Source organism: Python bivittatus, unplaced genomic scaffold (assembly GCF_059951505.1).
Source record: "Python bivittatus isolate LINGU-HERP-01145 unplaced genomic scaffold, Pbiv_v1 ctg000610_np1212, whole genome shotgun sequence".
NCBI lineage: Eukaryota > Metazoa > Chordata > Lepidosauria > Squamata > Pythonidae > Python > Python bivittatus.
In genome coordinates, this window is record NW_028277088.1 from 13,946,374 (window position 1) to 13,972,673 (window position 26,300).

At 39.7% G+C, this 26,300-nt stretch overlaps 1 long non-coding RNA gene across 1 annotated transcript in view; it reads right to left on the reverse strand.

The window, feature by feature from the left end:
* Window positions 1–2,344: 2,344 nt before the first annotated feature.
* LOC148214567 (uncharacterized) overlaps window positions 2,345–26,300 on the reverse strand; it is a 58,179-nt gene continuing 34,223 nt past the window's right edge. Inside the window, exon 3 of the long non-coding RNA XR_015797725.1 lies at window positions 2,345–2,363. This is a non-coding gene — a long non-coding RNA (uncharacterized LOC148214567). The remainder of the gene's footprint in view (window positions 2,364–26,300) is intronic.

The window sequence follows — 26,300 nt, forward strand, 5'->3', positions numbered from 1 at the left end:
TAGTCTTTTTCTTTTATATATTTTTTCTCTTTATGCATACTGAAAGTCTACTACTAACAATGAAACACCATTCTGCTTCATTCTTTTCTTTGTGGCCTCTCCCTTGAGTGTCTATGTTTAATTTTTACCACTCATAAAAATCACATGTTTAATAAAGAATAGTTTGGACCTTTACCACAGTGGTCATTCTGAGCCCACCACTGTCTCTCATTGGCCTGGCCCATCTTTCTTCTTCATGTCAGCTTCTTCCCCACCAATCCTCATTTCTCTGCAATAAGACAAAAATGTCCAGAAAATATCCCCCCCCCCTCCCAAAAAAGCTGCATATAGGAAAGAAATGCCTTGAATAATATTTAAATGACTTAATTTTCAACATTTGAAGGAATAACATTCAGATGTTTCCATGCTCATCTCAGTGTGGGTGAATATTTCAAGTTCTTGGAAAATACACCATGCAATTTCCAAAAGATAGAAATTTTAATCTCTTTCATCTGCTACTGACTATATATATTCTTTTCGATGCATACAAGTCAATTGACATTTTTTTTAAAAAAGCCAAGGATCATGCAGTACATCTGTCATTTATTGTAACAAATGATCTTGGATTTTCCCATAAGAAATAAGGAGGCAAACTGATGCATAAATGGGGATGGGATGTGTACTGCAAATCTATTTGCATTGTTTGGAACACAGCCATATGTTTGCAGTTACATATATAGCCTAAAACTGGAGTTTTTACAACTGGAGTCCTCTCTTCAAAGCAATCAGGGATGGCCATTTTAATCAAGCCTCCATTCTAAAATGAGAGCTGCTTTGTATCTGGTTGCAACCATTCATCCGTACTCGCCTGGAGAGAAAGCATGATGGAGAAACACAGGTTTAGCACCCTTCTTTTTATTCACATTTCCCCCTTGTTCTTTATATCCCTGAAAATAAAGCAGAACAGTCTAATGTAAATATATATAGTTCTAACACTGAACTGTTTCCAAATAAAGTAACTCCACAACTTAACTGGAACTGGTAGAGATGTGTATATTTCTCCTCGCATGGTAACTTCAATATTTCAGTTTGTCTTTCTGGTTACTTGGAGATTCGCTGGGAGGAGGAGGAGGAGGAGGAGGAGGAGGAGGATTAAAAATGAGAATGGCAATGATGGATGAGGAGGAGGTGAGCAAAAGTGTGCCGGAGAGTAGTTGAATTGCTTGTAGAATGCAAAGTATTTGCTTGTTCAAGAAAGGAGGCGCTTGGGTTGGATTTATAGTCTTGGGAGATCCAGGCAAATGAATAAGATGCTGTAGCTGATAGACAGGCAACCTGGTGGCATAATTTGGCCCCAGTTGCTCTAAAGAACTTCACCGTAGAGCTTATGTGGGCCAAAAATGCAGGCATCACTAGAGATTCTCCTGCCATCTAGCCCGGCAGGTGATCAAGATTAAGCTTCTCTTGGCTAGACACACTTTTTATCACTGTTAGTTTAGTATGCGCTGTTGCCTCCTTGCAATTCTTCAGAAGGTGAGATTTCGCCAAACATAGCTTCTGGACAGCAGGCAATGCAATAACACAGTGGCATCAATGTAATTGAAGCAACAGTGGGCAATTGCAACATAATGAAGGTAGCGCAAGATAAGGCTACAGCATCTGTGGGAGTGAGATCTACAATCGGAGGAGCAGCCATTAACTTTCCATGTCCTGAGCTTTTCCATTATTTTTGAGAGCTTTATTCCTGACTGGTAGATCATGCTTAGCAGGTAGGGCAGTGGGGGAGGGGGTGAGAGAGGATTTAGTGAGATGCTTTTCACAGAGGGAAATGTGTGACGAATAGCGCACTCAAGGTAACATAATGCTACAAGCGTGTGGTGCTCAGCAGGTTGTGCATGTTTGGCATTATACAGTTTTACTTACCAAGCTGCAATTTTGCCATTTCAAAATTCAGGCACCAGAGTGGCACAATTTAGGAACTTATGCAACATCATAACTACAAGGGAATAAAATATGCTACTTATTAAAATGATAACTGAGACACCACATTACTCATCTGCCTTGTTTTATAGACGGCAGAGCAGAAAGGCTAATATTAATTGACCTACCTGCTTTAGAATTGAAGAATTGAGGCATTTAGTCAGCTTAAGGTCACGTTTGTTCCCTCAGATTCCAGACTGATCTGAGTATGACATCTGACATACAATTCCTTTCTCACTATACTCAGGATCCAGACCTTGCACCAGCCTAGCTTAGTCACAGCATGCCAACATACTCAACACTAGTGGCTACAAGGGGGGGGGAAATGCAAATTTCCACCCAGAAAAGAATTTGCATCAGTGGTTCTTCTCCTTTTCCTTCTTCTTCTTCTTCTTATGGAGTACCTGCAAGGGAGGTCAAAAACGTCAAGATGGCAATTGTGACTGTGAGAACTGCCCCTTTTTACATGTGTTGTCCACGCAGCCACCATCTTTTTTGACCCCTGCCTGTAGACACCAACGCTATTAGCCCTCCTTTTTTGAATTGGGGTAATTTGTTTCCACATACGTAGCTTCTTATGTTGCTGATCAAAAAGAGTCAGATAGTTATTCCTTGATGTAGACGCCATCTTGACTTCTTTGAGCCTCCCCCTCCCCATGGACACCCCTGAGTGGGCCTTAAACTCCTTTCCTGCAGTGCTTGAAGCTTCCTCTAACCATTCCACCATTTCAAGGCATGAAGCTCATGAAAACAGCAATAGTAGTCTAAAATAAGCTTAGAATGGCTAACAACACACACCTATCCCCAACCCTCCGAAACAGACAACTAATTTCATGGACATGCACCCTCTGGTTCATGCCACCATCTGGTTCACTGTATCTCTTCCCCGCCTAAACCATTAACTCTAGCCCCCCATCCACCACTGAACTGGGCATTTTTGCTTGCTGGCTAGGATGATAAGGAAGAATGGAGAAAAACAGGGAACATTTCTTACCAGTTCTTAGATCTAAAGCAGTACAGTATGCTATGCTTTCTGGAAATATCAGTTCTAGATATCTAGGAGCTCTTATTTGTAACCCATTACATAGCAAAAACAATGTAGAAGAGAAGAAAAATCACTTTCTCCTGCTGCGATGACAAGAACATTATCTGTAAGTGGCAAAGCACAGTCCTCTGATTGAATGAGCCAGATAAGTGTAAAGTGCACATCCATTTAATTATTTACCATCATTGGCTCACTAATTACCAAAGTTAAAGAGCTAAGAAGGCAAGGAGCATGAGAAACGTAGCAGCAATTTCGGCACTGAAAGCAAATGAGGATTTTAATTTACACAAGGGCAACTAATAATACAGAAGTTCAGAAATAAGGGTCTGTTCTAGTTCCTTGATTTGTAAATGGTTTTTTATTTGCAAACAAATTAAAAACAAAACAAAACAAACCTCTTCAGGATGTATTAAAACTTTGTGGATTTTGTCTTGATCATTATGTATAACAGCTTTCAGTAATGTGGCCCCTAGTTTTCCATTTACAAAGGATTGTGTGTATCGTATGCTCCAAAACTGATAAAGGACATGAAGTTGAAGCAGCTTGAAAAATGTAAAACAGGTCCAAAAAGACTTGGTCAGCTAGGCAACGTTGAATGTCTGGATGGAGAAATATTTGCTTGAATTTTCATACAGGCCTATTAATCTCCACTTCCCAAATCATTTCAGCAGGCCAAAATACATTCATCCTTTGGCCTTTGCATTTCACAGAATTTTGCTAAAGTCATTCTGTAGTTTAAGGGAAAAAACGGTACAAAAGTTCAGGAGAAGATGGAAAAGATATTTGAAAAAAATATAACAAAAAGCATTACACGAAGAAAAATGGTGTGCAAAACTGGGTACGATGTTGAGGTGCACATAAAAATATGTAAACAGCAACACCACCTGAGAAAAAAATGGCATAGGATTGAATTAGACTGAGAATGGAAAAATGAAAAATAGAAAGCAGAAAATAGAGAATTCTCCATCTGTGTCACAATGAGAGTATGACTATGATCCTGTCTCCTCGTTCCATAAATTAATTTCTGTGTTGTTTAATAATTCCATTGGGCTAGATTATTCTTTGCAGTCGTATCTCCTGCTACATCTTCTTTGATGGATTTCCATTCTGACAATGAAACTGATGATGGAGTCATGGCATGAACATTGTCTTAAGTGTGAATATGTTGCACTCCCACGAGCACACTGTGTTTGTTCTTTCTACTACATGTACAGTATATTAGGAGAGTAAAAAGAGACTTATTTTCAAGCCATTGCGTTTCTGTGATTTTCTGGTTTTATAACTTATATTCATGGTGTACTTTGGATTATTAAATCTTGTGCATTGTGTTCAGATGTTATTACTACTCAGCAACCTAGAACCATAAAAAAGGTCCTACAGGTATCCATGATGGTAAGCAGGAAAAATTGCTCCAAGATACTGCTTCAGTGAAAAGAATTGCCACAAATTATTTGTGATGTGAAATCAAATTAAGAATATCTAGGAGGAAACCAATGATCAACACCTTAGTAGTTGACAAGAGGAGGAAGATTTAATGACAACATCTTTGGGCTTGTATAAATGTGTTTGCAATCATGAATCAATACTCTAATCCCAAAAGACATTTAAAACAATAAACCTTATTAAGCGTGTACAGTAACAGTGGGTTTTCTGATATTGTGGAAACCGGAAGAGGATATAGTATATTACAACAGAAAGGGGAAAAGAATCACTAATCAAGGATCACTAATCAAATAATAAAATATTACATTCAATTAAATAATATTTTAAGAATTATTACCAACCAGGCATGATAATGAAAATAGAAATGCTGTCATGGTTCCCTTTATTTTGTGTTTCAGCCCAGGCAAGAACCTGTGCATTTCCAAGATAAGAAACAGATTTAAGCTGCATATATTTTTCAGAAATTGGAAGCTCAGCTGTTGCTTTGTCCAAAATACTACATGCAAGATGACACCTGCTAAATTTTCCTCTTTCAGTTCGTACTTTCCATCTTGAAGACTGCCTCTATATGGCAGTCCCCATGGCTACAACATCTGGCTTAAGTTTTACATTATCCTGCTTTTTCATTATCACTCCATACCTTCCTTTTTCCTTTTTAACTGTATGACCTCATTTTGAGTGTGGAGGACTAGGAAACTTTGAACATTATTTTGTGGTGTCTTGCTTGGTTCTAATAGATATACTGCTCAATTAGCCATGTTGAATAATCAAACTATTTTTCATACTTTGTTACTGAAGGAGTATTCCACATCCAATAAGACTGATTACATGGGCTCAGACATATCCTACAAAAACAAGTTGTATGTGAAGAGTGAGCATAAACAGTGAACTCAGTATTACATCAACTTATGTACATTGCATTTATTCAATCAGCTGAGATTAGTTTCAACTACTGTTTGATTATTTAGGCCATCATAACTGCCTATGTTGATTTATAGTAGTTCCCTGTGAATGGGAAGGAATAAAAGAGTTTATGGTTTTTATGACAACAGAGATGGTCTTAGTAAGATTTAAATTTATGGAGAATATGGTAGTCAGAAGTCACACCAGGTCACTGATCTAAGAATAAAATAAGTCAGCCAAGAATGAAAAACAGAGCAAGTGCTATGGGCTGACAGTTTGCTTATGGGCAGATCAACCACTGGTGGGAAAAATGAAGAAATAAAAAGTTAGGATGGAGTTTTAGTACATAGCAGAGGCAGGACGTGCCCATATTCCATAAAATATTTCATTTATTAACCATTAACACATGTAATGCATTGCAATTCAAAACATGCAATAACCCATAGATCAAATATTCTGCATTTAAAAACAAATCTCTTTAATTCATTTTTATTGCTGTTTTCAGATCTTCTGTATGTTTAGTTGTCTTCAAAAATGGATCAATTTGGTTTAGTTTTCATATATGTTAGGTCTTCACTCAATCTTTTCAGTTTACATGTGTGCATACAGACACACACAATCTGTTCAGCTGGGATAATATACATCACTGTAAAGATATTAGGAAAATAGTTGAATAATACCCCAAGAGTTCTTATAAAGTGAGGGTGAAATCTTAAGTCAACTGTGACAATATCCCAGAAGCCCTTTCCCCATCACTGATTTCTTTCTGCCAATATTAGCTAATGGTAATACACTTCTTTGGTGAATAGGCCCATCTTCCATTTTCTATATGGGTTCCTGTAAACTCAGTTGAATCCATAATGGTTTCCTAAAGTGTCCACTTGCATCTGTTATGGTTTCCTAAACTGCCCTAATTTTTTCCACTGAAATTATGTGCAATTGTACTTATATTATCTTGCTATTTGAAACTTCCCAAACCTCTTATGCTCCCTTTGACTTAGTACTTCTCTAAGGTTGTTGAAATTGGTTTTTTTTAAATCTACTTCTATGCTCCAGTTTCTCTTTCCATATTATCTTGAACCTGAAGATGATGGGGTGTTTCTTTCCAAAGTTCCCACTGAATTTATTTCTTCGACTAGCTCTTCTCTTTTAGTTAGTATCAGATACAGAGACCTGACCCTCTTGTCTCTCATTTATCCTTCTGGAAAATGAAACAGTTTACAAGACCACTGAGATTTTTTTGTGGCCTTGAAGTCTTGACCAAGTTGGTTTCCAAGCATATGTCCAAGAAGTTGATATCTCCATTATTACTGTATCTTTCCTCCTTGAAAATTCTATAATCTGGTCCAGGAGGGAGTTATCCAGAACTTCTACCTGGCTCTGGCTGTACATACTGATTGTATCTTTGTTTTACTCCCTTTCTTATATTCTTACCCAAATGCTCTTTACTGAACCTTCAGTTTCAAAATCCTAGATCTTAGTATACAGAGAAACTGAAGAAAAAAATTTGAGTCTGTAATCCTCAATATATCCTTTATATATTTCTACAGTTTTCCAAAGCCACATCATCAGCAGAGGAGAGAATCAGGCCAAAGAGAATTGGAAGTTTGGTATTAAATGAATAACATTTAGAGCAGACCAAAAGAAGCTCACAGAACATGTTCACACGCCAGCTGGCCTAATTTCATATATGTAGAGCGGTAAACATTTTTATATTCAAAGGTTCTTAACCATTGGCAAGCCATAGTAAAGAGATTGCCTACTCTGCCTTCTGAGTCCTCTAATATGTTTCTTAAAAGACAAAAATATCTGGTTTTACTTTTAAAAAAAAAATTAATCAAATAAGATGCCAGAACTAATTTTCACATTCCCAGCAACCATATTAATCACAGAACTAAGCTTTCACTCTCTGTGTGTCTCTCTCTCTTGAAATAAGCCAATTCTCTCACATGAAAATGGGGGTGTGAAAGCAATCCCTATAATACTAAAAAAAAAAAAAAAAGTAGAAGCTCCTTCAAGTAAAGCTTGACTCCTTGTGATTTCATATAGATTTCTTGGTTTGCTGTTGTCTTCTTTTGGGATAATTTTTTTGACTTTTCAATCTACCCTACAGCCCAGGAATGTCCCAGTAGTTTCCCATCCAGGTACTCAGTAGATCTGACTCTGCTTAGCTTTTCTAGGTCAGACAAAAGCCTAGTTGATCTCTATATATACAGATCTAAGGTATACAGTCTGCAGTTGAAAAACTCCTTGTATACTAACAAAAGCACTGTGGAATTAAGGAGGAAGGGTAAGAAAGGCACTTGATGTCTCTTCTGTGATTTGACTGTGGTATTTGACCAGGAGTTATGGAAAGATTCAAGTGAAGGAACTTTGTTTGCAATTCCAAGAGCAACTATAATGTCCACATTTCAGAAATAGAGCGTGCAACTAGAGTTTTCTACATGGGCCATCAACAGGGTTAAATGGCAGGTGCAACCAGGTGATCAAACCTCTTCCTTTTCTAACATGTGCTGCACACATCATATGCACATAAAAAGGAGCAGGACTTCAATCACCCAATTGTGCCCACCCAATTTTGACATCTGCACACCCTGTAAATGCCCTTGTGGCTGACACCAAAAATCTAAAATATCAGTGAAGGAGCCTAGTTAAGTCTCACAGTGAGATTCAAGAGCCTAAGCAACCAGAAGAATGTCTGAGTTCCGAGGACTGGACTATGAGGTCTCTCTCAAACTTAGCAGGTTTAGATTAATATCCACAGAGCACATATCTCCTTGGAAGAAGTTACTAAGTATCAAGGAATGCTATTAGCACCCAGGGAGGCTCTCACAGCTGCTTTTTGATCCTCAGTGTGACATCACTCCCTGAAGGGAGGCTGAACAACTGGCTCAGGAACCAAGTCTTGGATTATATGGTCTAAAAAGATGGAAAGGAATAACAGACTGTAGTTTGCAGTTTTGCATTTATGCTGGGCTCTGAAGAGTGGCCTTCTTTCCTACCACCAAAAAGTAGAATACTCTGGCAATACTTTTGGGGCATAATGACCAGACTCAAATTACTCTGCTTTGGACACATTATATGAAGACCTAGCTCTCTGGAAAAGGCTCTGATGCTGAGAAAGATGAGAGGACAACCAGAAGCAAAGTGGATGGGCTTGGTTACAGTGGCAATGGCTGCACCATTGGAAGACCTGAAGGACCAGGTTAGGGATAGATTGTCAGGGAGAAAATCTTTATGTGGTTGCTATGAGTTGACACTGACTTGATGGCACATAATCAATCAAACTGACAATATAGGTAGTCCTTAGTTAATGATGGTAATTGGGACTGAAATTCCCATTGCTAAGTGATACGATTGTAAAGTGCAATGTCATATGACCGTGCTGCTTAGTGATGGCAGTTCCACGGCTTCCAGTTGCCATTGTTAAGCAAACCCCACAATGTTGTTAAGCATGATATCATGTGGTCACCATTTGCGACCTCCTGCCGGCTTCTCCATTGACTTTGCTTGTCAGAAACTGACAGTGAAAGTCACAAATGGTGATCATGTGAATGTGGGGATGCTGCGACCCCTCATAAGTTTGAGGACCAGTTGTAACTACCACCTGTTTGGCACTGTCATAAGTTCAAACAGTCACTGAACGAGTGGTAATTAAGTGAGGATCACCTATACTTAAGTTTATGTTCATAAAAATATTACAAAGGACAGGCACTCTCTGCAGTGCTCTGCAATAAATCATTCCTACTATATAATAAGACCAAACCCATATAATGGTTAGGTGGTTGTCACATCTATGGACAACCCAAAGAGAGAGATTCATAACTACTGAAGCATATAAAAGAAAGGTATTTAACTAAGTAGTACCAACATGTTTAATGCATCTTGGGTATTCTCCAAAATAGAAAGGCAGAGGTATAAATTTAATAAATAAAAAATGATTGACCCTCATTTGGTAAGGCTAAGGTGTTGTGAATCTGAACTGGTCTACAAAATGGCTAGCTGTTCATCCCTGCTTTAATTGTTTTCCTAGGACTATAAAGCCATATTTACCAGGTTCTTCAATAAATCTGTTGGAATCTGCCTCCTGGCTCTGTGAATAGATTATGTCTCTGCCTTCAGGATCATCTCAAAATATGCATTCTCTCTTCCCTATCACAGTAATTATTTTATGATTTCCACATCCAGACAATGTTTCTCCACTGATGTCCATGCCCTTAAAACCCTCAAGCCATACACGAAAGTAACAGTATATAAATAACTCCATTGTAATGAAAACAGCCTCAAGCATGTTTTCTTAGAGTATGTATTAACAGCTTTTCCTTGTTGCCTTTTTATTATTTATTTTTGAAATGAAAATCAGATCTTATTGTGCCATGTTCAATAGCTGGCTGTAAAATATGTATGGCTAGTTGAGTTTTTGCAACTGCCACTTACAAATAACTTGCAGAAGGGAATACAAAGGCATTAGAAGGAGAAATGTTAGTGACATGTGACTCCTAAGTGGCATGATATGACATAAACATATAATTGTGCCTAAATCTTCCTATTAGTATCTTTGGAAAAGGATATGCTCAGGGTGCGCTCTGGCTGTATACAAAGGGACAAGATCACAGATGGGCTATATATGGCATTCCATATATTGGTCAACTCCAATCCACATCACTCAGGTAGCACAGCCAATGTGAGGGATACTGGATTTACATTCTAACAACATCTGGATGTCTCTATGTTGCCCACCATGATCCAGCTCTTTAACACTATAAGAAGGTCAGTGTAATATACCAGTGTGGGTACTAGTGTGTTACAGTATGTAATCAGTTGTGAAAGTGTTACGTGATCATTTTCCAAGATTATTGTGGACTAATTTTCCAGTTTTCAAGAATAAAACTTCTGAAATAGACAGTAGCATTCATGAACATTTTTTGTCTATAAAAGGAAAGGAAAGCTATGTGGACAGGACAGGATTCTTAAGCAAGATACTGACACTGGACCATCATAATCTCCTGTTTACCACTGTTGCCACTGCCCATTCAGTTACTTTTTCCTTAGGATCATGGTCAGGGAAGATTGGAGGAATAATCTAATATATCTGGAAGACACCAGGATGGCCACTTCTCGGATAGACTAATAAGACAAGGAGGGGAAACAGTAGGACAAAAAATCTCTGGTGACAGTCCACAGATCCTTTTCTGAGCAGATACTGATCTGTCTTATCTCAATAGCTATAAATCTCTACTTACAAAGGAAGAGCCATGGCAAAGGGGAGAGAGCCTGTCCACAGCAAAAGCAGACTTACTATCTCTAGGTCTAGCACATCAGGTTCAAGGCACAGAAACAGAGAAATCCAAAAAGCAATCTGGGTCACAACAACCAGACCGAAATATGGCCAGGAATATTTATGATATGGTCAGTGTTAACTGACAGTTGAGATGCTAAAAGACTGCCATATGCAGGGTTAAAATACCATAAAAGTCTAAGTGCCTGGGATCTTGCAGGAGTCTTAATCCTTCAAGATCTCTGTTTTAGGGGTTCACTCTGCCTAATATTCTATAACCTCAAGTGCTAGCTTTTCTTGGAATTGGGGAGAGAAGGGTAGGAAGCATCCAGCAGGTCTTCCCAGTCAATTCTCTCATCTCCAGGACCATTGCTGGTGCTTAGCTTCATTCAGCAACTGTGTCTTGGTTGATTCTTTTGGCCCTGTTCCAGTGGTTGAATTGCTCAAACCCATCTCCAGGAGAATTGCTGGATCCTCAGCTTGATTTGGAAGTTGTGCCTCTGACAGTTCTTCTGGATCCTGATCTAACTCATAGCAGGAGTTAGAGAGATAGGGATTATAATATCTATTGATGACCCCTAAATCTTGGCTCCTGCACTATTTAAACTTACAAACTGACCAGGATGAAAGAGTCAAGAGGATGATTATCAAATTTGCAGATGACATGTAAGTAGGAAGAGTAGCTAACAGTTTAGAAGAGAAATAAAAGGTGGAAAAAGATCTAATGAGGCTGTATAGAGCAGGTCCACATCATTCTTTCCAATTCCCACGCACCATGGACCATAAAAGGCACCTCTTCAATATCTCAAAAGGCGGTATTGATTTTAGGAAATCCTTTCACAACAGAACTATAAAAACATGATGCTCCTTCTCCAGAAAATGCTGCTATACAAGTCAGTCGCTTAATTTTGTGATTACAGTTATTATTGATTTCCCTGCAGAACGGAATGTATCAATATCTTTGGTTTCAGAGGAACATACGGCAACAAGAAAACATACATAAAAAGGACTGACCACAAAATGAGGTGCTTTATTTTAGATTTATGAAGCTGCCTTGCTGAATCTCCTAAGCACACGGTTAGAAACACCACTCCATTGCTTTTACAGAGAGAAGAACATCTCTGTGGTGCTGGTTGATTGACAAGCTTACCCTTTTTAACTTTCAGAAAACACTGTTTAGCAGTTAGAAGAACTAATATTATTATGCTTTTAAGTTGCCAGACAAATTCCTCTAAACGATATCATAAATCAAGTAAGCTGATATTTCCTATGCATCCAGAACAATCATTTATGCTTGCCCCTAAAGACCCCTTTCATCAGGGTTTTATACTTGCATAGAAATATCCTTCCCTTTCTCAAAAGTCTCATAGCCCCTTGGGGTTTAGAATAGATAATAAAACCCAGAGCCTGACTCTTGATCATCACAACTATGACTTCTGTAGCATTGATAAATCCATACCAGTGATACAGATTAGAGTACTAATTTAAAGACAAGAAGTAAACAGTGAAGCACTTCCACTGATATGGAACCCAGATCATACGTTGATGCTTTTGAGTTTTTGAAAAGAAGCAAATACATCAGCTTAACATATGCAAACCACTAAAATCTATAGCTTCACTCATATGTATTGGATTTCCTCAACCTGCTGTGTGCACTGGACATTGATGACAATGACAGTCCATGTCATCTGAAAGACTTATTAATTTGTTATGAGTTCACACGTGTGTGTGTGTGTGTGTGTGTGAGAGAGAGAGAGAGAGAGAGAGAGAGAGAGAGGCTGGCTGGCTGGCTGGCTGGCTGGCTGGCTGGCTGGCTGGCTGGCTGGCTGGCTGGCTGCAAGGATCAGCAACTTTCACAAATGGCAAGGACCAGAGTGCAAACTTCCATGATAGCACAATTAAATGGCTGAAATCTTGCAAAATTGTCAAGGCTGTATTATCTATGGGATATTCTAATGGAACATCTGTCTTTGTTGTAAATGGGATGTTATATTTTTGTGATACTGTTGCTGCATTTTAAATGTGTCTCATCTAGGTGAAGATGCAGAAAAGTTGGTGTTGAGCCATAATAAAGAATAATGTTATTGTGGAGTTCTTTTTGGAAACATCCCTTTATTGTATTAGCACCCATAATACCTTGAAAGACAATTTGATTTTAATAAGACTTAACTGACTTCAAATTCAGGACTGTTATGTACTGGTTCCATTTTCTGAGATTGTATAAGGTCTCTCTTCCTTCTTGGTCCTACTGTGAAATTATACTTCTGCTAGATAGCTTAATATAGTTGTCAAGGTTACAGTCCTACTAATGCTACCACCATCCAATATATTTTTATGCCTGTTTAATAAATCATACAACAATGCTGCCAACACATTAGAGAAATACTATAGATGGGTCTTTAAAAATATGGAAAAAAAAATGCTAATAAACTTTTCTGGCCATCTGATCTGCTATTGGAATAAAGAACCACTAGCTATTATTAGTTACCCTACTTGTTTTTCATCCCAAGATAAGGAATTCTAAACATGAATCCATTCATGTAATATGTGACCTATTTACTTAGAAACAGACCATTTAGGCTTGGACTGAAAATAGGATATACATACTGGTGGTTCCTATCTCTGTTCAGAGAAATGGCAAGATGATTTTTTAAGGAATGTTCTATTCAGCTGTGAATTACTAGGAAACTAAAGATAATGCAATGTTGGGACACAGCTATTCCTGGTATTTGCATTTCTCCAAATTCTGGCATTCATTTTTCAGTTTAACAAAATGAATCAAAATGTGTCCTTTAGCATAAATTGGGGAAAGCAAGCATATTCCATAAAAATGCAAATAGACTGCACTGAAGTAAAAAAAAAAAAAATGAACCATTTTTGGTGTGGGAAGAATATGGAGTGGATGACAAACTGAATACAGGCAAACTTGACATGGAAAAGACAGAGATTCTTTGATCAATCCCTCCAAAACCCAGCAATAAGAATCCCAGGAATAAGAAGGAAGGCTGTTTCTTTTTTTAAAATCCAGAAGAAGGAATTATCATATCTGTATGTGCCAGTGTATCCTGTTTATTAGTCTGCAATGCATTCCCAGACATTTAAAAACAGTAATAGCAGTGTTGAATATGGACAAAACATCCAGAATCACCACTCCACATAGTTAATCCTTATTTAATAATTTATTAAACCTGTATGCCGCCCAAATCTCAATGATGCTGGTCAGCTCACAACAACCAAACAAAGAAATTACAATAAAAGATAAAAGATGGCAAGCGCAACAGACCGGATAGAATGAAGCAACGGATCTCACTCTCCCTCAAGAGAGTGCACCTAAGGCCTGGATGAAGAGCCAGGTCTTCATGGGGCCATCTTGATCTCAGGGGAACCTTTTTCCAGACAGCAGACACTGCTAAAGAAAAGGTGCTCTTCTGGGGTCTGATAGATGATATAGTTTAATCTAAGGAACCCAAAATGTGCCAATTCTGCAAAATCGAATCAGCTGGGGAGGTGCTATGGGAGACAGGCCGTCCTTCATTGAGTGCCAATTTGGTGTGGGGAGTAAAGGCATCAAGCTACAAGTCAGAAGACTGTGAGTTCTAGTCTTGCCTTCAGCGTGAAACCAGCTGGGTGACCTTGGGCCAGTCATTCTCTTTCTCAGCCCTAGGAAGAAGGCAACGCCAAACCATTTCTGAAAATCTCGCCAAGGAAACTGGAGTTGTCCAGGCAGTTGCCAGGAGTCAAGACTGGCTGAAGGCACAAACACAAAAAATCCATTTATTAGGCGAAGTGAACTGTATAATAATTACAAGCTTTCCAATAATCCAGAATTCTTCAGGTGAAATCTTTTTTAAAAGCCAGAAGCCTAGAAGCTCTCTCATTTCCATTTAAAACTGAAACATGGTACAAGCATAGCTTCAACACTAGTCATATTTTTAAGAAATTTCCTTTCCCACTCCCCACTCCATCCTTCAGTGGTTGGAATTAATCAAGAACAGGCACAGTTCCACTAAATTAGAGCACAATTAAAAGATTCCAAATGTATCCCTCATTTTTCAGCTGAGATGGGGAACCCAGTGTCCCAGACTCCAATTTCGCAACTAAGGTTACATGGGAAATTCTGCTTCAACAGCAAGACTCTCCGTGGTGCAAAACGTAGCTGCCTTGTAGGGAATTTAATTTCCCCAGAGCCCTTTCAAAGAGTCATAATGTTTAGAGGATAATTTTGGTGTATGTCCAAAACAAACCCACAAAGGTCCTCCTGAAAAATGAACACTTTTGCACAAACTTGTAATGTAATTCAGAATCTGGCTGATATCTAAAGCCTTCACTAGAGAACATTTGAGGGAAAGCTGAAGGGTTTCTGAAAATCCTGCTAGCTTCTCTTATTGAGGTACATGCAGGCCAGATATCACAGGCACATGCTTTATCACATTTTTCTGTATTTCACTTATACTGGTTGTAATGAGCAGGACTGTGACACAACGGAAGTTAAAACAGGATCATCTTAAGATGTTTCATTTGCACTCATGAGTTAGAAAATCTGACAATTGTATCTCTTTAATCCTGGCTGTAATGACACAGGAACAATAAAAGATGTTGTGCGCCAGTTGCGCCCCTTCATGTTATGCACCAGTTGTGCCCCTTCCTGGATCAGGAGTCTCTCCAATCTCTCACTCGCACCCTGGTCATCTCTTGTTTAGACTATTGCAATGCACTCTACCTGGGGCTACCCTTGAAGAGTATCTGGAAGCTACAGCTGGTTCAAAATGCAGCCACGTGGGTAATCATGGGTGCCCCAAGGAGGGCACATGTAACATCTTTGCTGCAGGACCTGCACGGGGTTCCAGTTTGTTTCTGGGTCCAATTCAAGGTGTTGGTTATCACCTTTTAAGCCCTACATGGCATAGTTCCAGGTTACCTGAGGGACCATCTCACCCCCATTACATTGACCCGTCCCACCTGGTCCGGCATGTTGCAGATCCCGTCAGTGACAGAATGTCGACTGGTGGGTCCTAGGAGAAGACCCTTCTCTGCTGTCGCCCCCGCCCTATGGAACACTCTCCCCCCAGAGGTGAGGCGAACCCCTTCCCTCCCAATTTTTCAGACGGAATTGAAGACTTGGCTCTGCCAACTTGCCTGGGGCGAGGAAGCATACAATCGCCCCTGGGGATGGCTGGCTCCTTGATGATGCACCCTGAGTTTATTAACACCTAATTAACATCTGCCTCTTGGAAGTATTATAAAGGAAGTGTGTTTTTAACATATTTTAATTAATTAATATTTATCTATCTTAATCAATATTTATTCTATTTTTACTGTAAACCACCCAGAGTCACCCCACAGTGAGATGGGCGGTGACAAATTTGGAAAACAAACAAACAAACAAATAAATAAATGTCTTTCTGTTTCATCTGAAATCTGCTGTCAGGCTGGCCCTGAGTGGAAGAAGGCAGAGGACCAAAGAAAAACACCAGCTGCTGGCCCATCTTCTGCTTCATCGGAGGATTAAAATTCGCACTGTTAATCTCCATGTTGTAGCTTGGCAACTCTTGGGGCTAATGTGTATGCTTTTAGGAAAATAGCTTTTTAGATTTGCTTCCTTTATGGATAAGATGACTTTTCCTTCAGCTTTCTCTGTTGGTATCTTTCTCCCTAGTGAAGTAGGGAATATGTGGGAAAGATACAAATTTTCATTCCAACCCATCAGGGCACCTTATTAACATTGCAAGATTGTACCTCTGATCACATTTCTTTTCTGATTGAATTTATGCCTACAGGGAACATTTCAAGGATGCCTATGAACATGTCAGCTTCAACAGAAAGAAAAATCTGAATTCCTAGTCATAGGTGTAGAAAATTCACTTCTATGCTCAAAATCCATGCTCTGACAGTAAAGCACTTTTATGAATTGCGTGCATTTACTGTAAACGGAACGCATTTGTTTTTGCATAAGAACAAGATTAACTACAATACAAAACCCAGGCACTAACTTCCACATGCCTTTGATTTGTTGCTAAGCAAGCAGCACTGATTCTAATAGTATTTTTGATGTTTAAAAAATATGATTCTCTCTCTGTTAAGGCAGCAGATCAGAGCCACTCTCAGAAACAATTTTGCGAGCAGCTGATGACAGAAAAGGGTGTTGGGATCACCCGTCTGTTGCAAGGTCCACTTTTAAGGCAGCTGCTAAGTCTGCAACAGCACAGAGCTCTAGTTATGCTATGGAAAAGCACCAAGCACTGTGGGGCTGAGATAATTGGTACCAGGTGGACCACAGATGCGGATTTCCAGTCTGCTTAGAAGGTGGCCTCTCTGCTTTGTAAGACACTAATTTGTAACCACTATATAACGCAAAGGATGTGAAGTGCATGCATTAACTCCATAAAGGGTTGACACTTTGATGTTCCTTATTCAATTACTCTATAGCAGCAAGAGTCGTGCAAATTCATAGTCACTCTTAATTCTAGATTTGCTGAAGAAACCTTTCTCCAAACCACCCCTTAGGATTTGAACTGAGCTAGAATTCAATCCATCCATAGCTGTGGTCAGGAACCTGCAGCTGGGAGGATGAGGATCAGGTCTGGATTGGGAATGCTGATGGAGTCCCTTAAACAAACAAGCAAAACAATCAAATGAGAAACGGAAAGAATCCAAGAAAAAAATGGTACGTCGTGGTGCTGCTTGGTCAGCTGCCAAAATACAGAGACTTGCAGATTTCTAGGGATGAGAGGCCATGAGAAAGAATGCTTCCAGTTTTCAAGCAAACAAAATATACGAATATATATTGTTCATGCACTCGCCAAAGATACGATAGACCAACAAAACAGCAGCAGTCTAGATCTTAAATCAAGTAATTAAAAGTACAGCTCTAAGAAAACAAGGGCAACTTTTTTTTAACAGAATACGATGATCACAAAACAAGCAGTTAAGGGGGCTTGTTGTAGCAGTTATGAAGATCTGGGTTGTAGCTTCTAAATGAGATGATTAAAAAAAAACTGGTTACAGAAACTTGATTTTTTGTTTCAGAAATGTAGGTAGATGAAAGCATTAATTTGTTACTTTTCTTATATTTTTAGCCTCCTTTTCCTCTTCAGGCAGGCAAAGGCATGCTTCTGCAGATTTCTGATTCAGGTATCAAACCCACTTGGTTAGCCTTTCAGATTATGGACCATTTACTCTTCCTCTTCAAGGGCACCCAAAGGGTATGTGTATCAAACCATCAAGATGGCGACTGAACTGTTGTGATTAAAGCCCCACCATACATACAAAGCACATAAAAAGAGTTTGGGATTTCATTGCACAGGGTTTTTGCCTTTTTGACACTCCCTTCTCCACAGATGTTCTCTGATGTTCTTAGAGAACTTTATCTACTTCCCCCTCACCTCACAACTAAATAAAACATTACCCCAGACAACCTTTGTCTAAACTGCTGAACAAAATTCCCTAGAGGAGGCCAGCTCCAAGCACTGGTTATTTACCAGCTGAGTCTTGAAGACTTTCTGACAGGAAGTAGGAAATAATTCTGAGAGTAAGAGAAATCTGTAGAATCTTACATCTTCTTTTATTTTTGTTTGCTTAATGTCCAATATTATGTTATAATTATCATTATCATATTGAAGGTCAATGGGACGCTAATTCTTTTGGCAGGAAAGGGTGGAATAATTCAGTCAAAATGGATTAAGTCTTATAAAATCCAAAATAAATTAATAAATTCCATATGCATTTCCTGTTAGAAGAGAAGGAATTTATTTTTCTATTTTAAGTCATAGATCATCCATTTCCTTGATGAATAACAATTATCAGCCAAATCCATGTAAACTTTATTTAGAGAAATATGCCAGCAGTCAAAGGAGAGTTTTTTTCATTCATTCCCTGTCTTTCTTGCTTTGCTTGGCATGATTGATAAGTTGACGGAGGAGATGAAAATAAAACTTGCCAATAGGAGTTCACAGATCAGGGGCTTGGCAAGCCATATTGGTGTCCATGTGATCACCAGTAAAAAAAAAAAAAAGGATTGGTTCTTTGTCGCATTTCCAGAAATATTTCAGTGTTCCAGAAAAGTAAAACAAATTAATTTTTTCGGCCTGGGTGGAAACCTGGCAAAATGATGGAGAAGGTCATCATGAGTTCTGATCCAAATAACCATTCTAGTTAAGGGGGAAACACCCACTGGAAATGGAGAATGTTGTAACAAGAGATTCTTTTCCAAGTATTGTTCTCTGAGAAGAAAATTTTGTCAAAAATCTGAAGGCATGGTTCCAGAATTTTGAGGGTACAGTTGCTCAAAATTGCATAGTTGCTCAAAAAACTCACCAAATTTGTGTCTGATCAGTACATACCCATTGCTGTATTGTACATACCTCTATATTGTCTCCAGTCTGACATTTCTGTTTTAAAGAGCAGGAAACAACAATTATCACATTTTTAAAAATTTATTTAAAAAGCTTCCCTTGCTTCTGTTTCAATCCTGAAAAATGATGGCGCTAAAATTTAAAGCTGCTGAAAAGGAACACAAAACATTTAATTTGTTAGGGCACGGCTTAAAATAGATTATACATTGAACACACTGTGTGTTCTGCAGCATAGCATCTCCAGATAAGATTGGAATAGAACCCTACCTCTAGCCTTGCAGAGCTGTGGCAAACCAGCATCGACAATACTGGCTAGATAAATCAATGATCTGAATTGGAGAAGGCAAACAGCTTCCTATGTTCCTAAAGCATTTAACACACTGGATTTTTTTTTCTCTCTAAAAATAAAAACTGTATGTGTTCAGAGTGATCAGGACAAAAGTACAGAGATTTTAATTGTTTTCACCTTTTGCTATAATGCAAATGAAAATGCCCCATCCTCTTACAAAACTGCTATTGGCAATAGGAGTACCTCTCCCCGCACCTTCCAGAAACACACTGTTTAAAGAGAGGCATAGCGTGTCTTCACTTATTCTTCTTAAAGGAAAGAAAAACACGTTAAGTGTTTTCGTGATTCTAACACGGTTCTGAGGAAAGTTCCTAGATTTAAAATCTGAACAGTGGACACATTTAACTTACTAATACTATTGTCCCCTTTTAGGCATGATCAGAAACTTCAAACAATTAAAGTTGAGAATATCATGGAAAATTTCCCCCAGTTGCTATTTCCACTTGCTTTTTTGCTATTCAGATGTTCCATTTAGAATTTCCCTGATAATTCCCAGCTGGAATTCAACTATCTCAACCTCCCATTCTAACCCTATGAAAATTCTAGAACTGGGATCTTACCAATTTCTTAATCTCTAAAGGCTTTCTTCAAGTTGAGCCCTCAGCATTCATTGCTGTGCTTCACCTCAAAAAGAAGTTGTTCTAATAATTTAAAACAATTTCCAAGAGCCAAAAGCAATTAGGAACATTTACAGTTCTCAGAAAGAACCGTGGAATATTTGCATGGATTCCATCTTTTTGGAAAAGTTCAAGTTTTCCAAAGTTGCTGTTACAGAAGTCCGAAAATATGTGCAAAGAGATTTGCAGAAAGAAACTTTAAGTATTCTAAGGGGTAATGCATTGGTTGTCTCAGTCAACTTTTTCTAAATAAGATGTAATCGGTCTTAGCTCAGTTCTTGCGAGCAAAGATAGTGCTAATCATCACCTTTCAGAGCAATCACAACAGAAGATGTTAAAGACAAAACGGGCAAAAAACCTTTTTGCTCCGGCAGCAAGCGCTACATGAAGGATGATGAGTTGCCACTGTTATATTCAATGGGTTGAAAATTCAGGTCTTCAGAGCTGTCGCGATGACACATTTCACCAGTAATGACAGTTATTACTAAAAACATTTCAAAGAATGCAGGACTAGCAAGGTTTGTCCCTTCATCCCAAGGTGACGAAATGGTGTTATAATTTTGCCATACTGTCTTGCAAGTACTGATATGTTAGTATTGAGGAAATTACATTCCATTATTACCTTTTAGTCAAATAGGCCCACCACTAGAAGGTTGCTGGTAAATTTGTAGACTCTGGGGCCCTTACAAAGTCTAATGTGAGCTGAGGTGAGCTGAGCAGATCCATACTTCCAAAACAAGCGTCCTTGAATATAACGCTTTCATTAGAATGTTCACATCTTTCAATGTTGCAAACCAGATCATGGTTGAAAATGGTGAGTGATGTTGAATTTGACGTAAAAATGATCCCACACACACATTAGAGAAAAGTATCAGCACAGCTGGTTGAAATCTAAGATTTTTGGAAGATCAGTTTGGGGAGGAAAAAAGAGGGGGAAGTAATCCATTCAGGAGAGAGCATGCTTGCAGGTTATGGAGTGCTGCAGAATTTAAGTGAGAGGTTGACAAGGCTGACTGGCTGAAGAAAACATGGCTGAAAATTGAAGAGGGTACTCCAAATGGCAACATTGTGTTACAATTCCCACTTGCCTTCAATATTTCTTTGCTCATGCTGAAATTAATACAACAGAGTAGAACCATACAAGGGCCAAATGGCTGGTGGGCTTCATGTGTTCATTGTCATTCCTATGTTCATAGAAAATTAATCAACCTCAGCATTGGTGCATCTTACGTATTTGGAATACCCACACTCATACACATACAGTGGTACCTCTAGTTACGAACGCCCCTCCTTACGAATTTTTCGAGATACGACCAGCTCCGGCCCCAAAAATTTACCTCAACATGCGAACTCCACCTCTACTTATGAACTGGATCCACAGCCATTTTCCCTGCTGCCACGCGGTCGCGGCTTCCTGTGGGCGAGATCGCGGTAGCAAGGAGACGTTCGGTGAGGCTTGTGGTGTGTTTTGTGGCGTTTGGAAGGTTTTTGTGGCGTTTGGAAGGTTTTTGAGGTTTAAAAATAAAATGCATATGTTTCAGAACTGTTTAGCCATATTTACATTGAACCTTATGGGGGAAATTTACCTCTGGGTGCGACCAAATTCGGAGGGCGGATTAGCCGTATTTACATTGAACCTTATGGGGAAATTTGCCTCGTGGTGCGACCAAATTCGGAGGGCGGAACAGATTAACCGTATTTACATTGAACCTTATGGGAAACTTTACCTCGACTTGAGACCAACTTGAGTTGCAACCAGAGTCACAGAACGGATTAAGTTCGTAACTAGAGGTACCACTGTACATTGTTTTTTATTTCTTTTCTTGCTTATCATCATTGGTAATGAATAAAACCAATACTGGGCATGAATTACATTTGATTGGAAGAACAGGTGTAAAATCAAAAACCTCACAAAAAGCTGTCCAGACATTACATTAAGAAGTTCTCTTCAGCTTTTAATAATTCTTTATTATTAATAATGCTTAATGGGAGCTGTTTTCCTACTTACATCTCGGGAACAACTCAGCTTCATTATGCTTTTTAAATGCAAAGAAAAAAAAACCACAGGATCAACTGAGTCTTAAAAAAATAAACAATAAACAATACATTTGCAACGCAACATCGAACAACTGTTCCATTGGCACACCTTCATAATGGATTCTTTATGCAAACTTTATAGCCTTGGTAGCATTTTCTAGCAATCCTGTTTCCAGTACATTTCATTCAATGAATGCTGCAGCAAACCTTGTGAACAGTTTTAAAGACTGGCCCTTGCCCCCAAGCTTTGAGATGTGCATTTACATTGATAATTAGTATAAATGCCCAGTGGCAGCAGAAAAACAAAGCACTCTCCTTAAGCTATATCCCTTGTAAAACAGACATCAATTCCTATCGCTTACAAGATATTCCGATCTTTCTCAAATTTCCTACTGTGAATTTGGGTTAGTTTTTATACAGGTTAAGGCATCAGGGGGATGTATGGGGTGTCCAGGGAGGGGTAGGACCTCTGGTGGAGGGGCCTGCCATGTCCTTTCTAGGGCTGCTTGTTCACCTTTGGTCCCCACCTGGCACTCAGCTCTCACTTGTGGCTCCAAGTAGCTGTAACACATGCAGTAGCCACGCCCTGGTAAACCATCTCAGCAGACAGGCCAAGCCAGTGAGGGTAACCGACAGGTCTTGGACTCTAGGTGAGACAGGGGATTTGTCTATCCCAGAGTGTGAAGTGTGGCTCTGGCAGATTGAGTGGAGGAGACTGTTCAATAGTCCAATGGTCAAGAAGGCAGGTCCAGCAGGCATTGTGGAGCACTAAGAGCACAAGAAGACACTTAGATGCCCTGTTTATCCACTGAAGCAGGAGAGGTCTCCAGCCATAACAGGTCTCCATGCCAATGGATTAAGGTCTCTTATGCCAAGAGAGTGTCCCTGTGCAATGGCTGTTCCACTTAAAACTCCATCATGCACAGGTTTCTGCTGTGCAATTTATCTTCATCTACAACTCATCTGGAAATCATCCCAGTCCAAACCTAATTTGTTGGGCCCTGTGGTGATGGGGGAGTGGTGAAGCAACAGGTAGAGATGACCACTAGCAGTTGTAGTCACACACCTGCATGTGGGTGGCACGTGGATCACTAGCTGTTCATCTCAGTACTCAGGGCAGCATAGATGTCTGGTAGCAACCAGGACAACTGGGCAGCTGTTCTAGGATAGTATTGCCCACCCTTGCATGAGGGAGGGGGTTAGAAAAGGTACCCTAAACATTTCCTTACCCAGCTAGCTAACCATGGATGGCAGATCATCTCCTTAGCAGTCAAGCATCAAGAAAAATGAATCAAAGAAAACTCATTTTCAGAGCCTGAAAGATCCGCACCTTGCTGGATAGGGACAAGGTATCAAGACGAACAGCGCTCATAGCAGCCAAACTTTGCCGTTATAGCATTGATGTTACTGCACTCAGTGAGACCAAGCTGGCAGACAAGGGTTCATTATAGGAAGCAGTGAGTGGATATATGTTCTTTTAGAAAGGGAAATCACAGAGTGACAACAGGACTCACAGAGTAGGTTTTGCAATCAAAACTGCTCTGCTGAAGAACATCTCTACTCTACCCATTGGAATAAATGAGCGAATTATGAAGTTCCATTTTCTTCTCAGCAGGTCCCGGTATATCACCACTGTCAGCACCTATGCACCAACTCTTATGAGTCCAGACAAAAACAAGGAAGGTTTCTATGAGGACCTGGACCAGATTATTTAAACAACCCCCTCCAGCAACAAACTCATCATTCTGGGCGACTTCAGCACTAGGGTGGGGACAGACAGCAACAATTGGGATGGAGTCCTCCAGAGACACGGGGTGGGAAAACTAAATAGCAGAAGCCTGCTGCTTCTGAGCAGATGTGCCGAGCACGACCTGTGCATCACTAACATGATGTTCAGACTTGCAAACAACTACAAAACTAACTGGATGCATCCCAGGTCCAAACACTGGCACCTACTTCACTATGTCATAGTACATCAGGGTGACCTTAAAGATGTCACCATCACCTGAGCCATGTGACATGCTGAGTGCTGGACAAATCACAGGCTGGTCCATTTGGTCCTCAACCTACACATAGCCCCTTTACATCGTAAGCAACCAAGGACTATCAGAAAGTCATTCTACATCGGCAGATTACAAGACCCAGGCCAAGTCCAGTGTTTCCAAGATCTACTTAATGAAAAACTCTCCAGCAATTTACCACTTGTAGGAACCTGTTCTGAAAAGTGGACACAGTTTAAAGATGTCATCATGCAGACTGCAACAATTGTATTTGGACTGAAAACCTGGGCACGTCAAGACTGGTTTGGTGAAAACCACAAGACTATTTCAGCAGCCCTCCAGGCCAGCAACAAGGCCTATGCAGACTGGCAGAACGATCCATCATCTGTCTCAGACAAGTTTAAGCACTTGCAGTCCAAAATACAGACAGAACTGTGAGAAATGCAGGATGAATGGTGGCAGAGAAAGGCTGAGTAGGTGGAACACTATGCAGATATGCATGCCATGGATCACGTGGAGGTCTTGGATCATGTGGAGTCCACCAGCATTGAGTCCCTGATTATCAGAGCCCAGATATGATGGGTGGGGCACATCATCAGAATAGATGACCATCATATGGTTTGCCAGTTGTTCTATAGTGTACTGGAGTCTGGGAAGAGACCTCGAGGTCAACCACACAAGCGCTTCAAAGACACTGTGAAAGAAACCTTATGCCACCATGACATCCAGCAAAGGGAACTAGAAGCTGTGGCTGCTGACAAAACCTGCTGCTGAGCCCTGTGCTGTGAAGCCTCTACCAGTTTTGAAGACTGGTGGTGCCAAAAACTGATAGAAAACTGTGAGCAGCATCACAGAATAACATCCACAGTTACTACAACAATGGACGCCCAGTGCCTCCATTGTGCTAGACTCTGTGCTTCCAGACTGGGACTGCAGAGCCACCTCCATGTCCACAGATGAAATGCACAACAGCATGTCTTCTTTGAACCTGAAGGAGTACCATAGTAAAGCATCAGGCTAGAAACCAGGAGACCGTGGGTTCCAGTCCCACCTTAGGTACAAAGCCAGCTGGGTGACCTTGGGCCAGTCACTCTCTCTCAGCCCTAGGAAGGAGGCAATGGCAAACCACTTCTGAAAAACCATGGCAAGAAAACTGCAGGGACTTGTCCAGGCATTAACCAGGAGTCAACACTGACTCAAAGACACCAAAACAAAAAAAAAGGCAAGTTCAACTGGAAATGCTGCTTGGCATCCAGAAGAACTGTCCAGATCCTTTACCCTGCTCTTGATGTGAAATGAACCTGATCCATTTAAGTGTTCTGATGATTCACAGCAGGGGCCACCATAGTCAAGATGATGGTGGGGATCACCAAGTGATTGCCCCTTTTAATGTGCACTGCACACATTGTATACGCATTTTTAAAAAAAGCCAGGGCTTCACTTGTGTGGGCACAGCCTTCATCATGACTTCTTTTACTGCGTCTCATGGATGTCCCAGATTCATAGGACCCCCCAAGGCTTTGGTTTTATCTAACCCGACAAGTGATACTCATGCTGAGTTGATCAGATCAAAATAAGATAAAGCAACTGTGGAATTTTTAAGATGCCTCTTTCCCCAAAGTGGAAGGCTCTCCTGTCCTTCTTTTCAATGTCTATGGCAAAGATATTAGAAACAAATTTACTTGCAATGTTTTGATTGTGCAGTATTTTACCTTGGGCTAGCTATAATTTCTGTAGGAACAGAATAACAAACCAATTCCTTATTGTCAGCAGGAGAACAACACACATTTGTCCATGTAATGAATAAGAGCTGAGCTCAACCCTGGGAAGTTTTTACTTTTTAACCATAACTGTAAGTTTTGCAGAGCACAGTCTGGCCCAACATAACTCTTTTACATAGATTCCTGGTTGTATTTCTTCAGTGAAATCAGGGAGTCATAAAAGAATCTGAACATGGACTGGTTGATGCCCACTGCTATTTTACCATTTATTTATTTATTAGACATATTTCTGTGCTGCCACAGTCAAAAAGACTCTCAGCAGCTTAGTACAGTACAATTTTAAACACCTACAGTAAAAGTTAAAAAAAAAACACCACTGTGACAATACAACACAGTGAGAAGATTAAAAAAACAAATACTGTGACGTGCATGCAAAGTACAACCATACAAAATAAAATTAAGAATAAAGATGGCTACTTCAAATAACCAACTTTCAGAAATAACTTGGTCTTCAAGAACTTCCAAAAGAGAAGAGTGGGAGCCCATCTGATCTCCAAGGCAACCTGGTCCACAAATTTGGTGCCACTACAGAAAAGT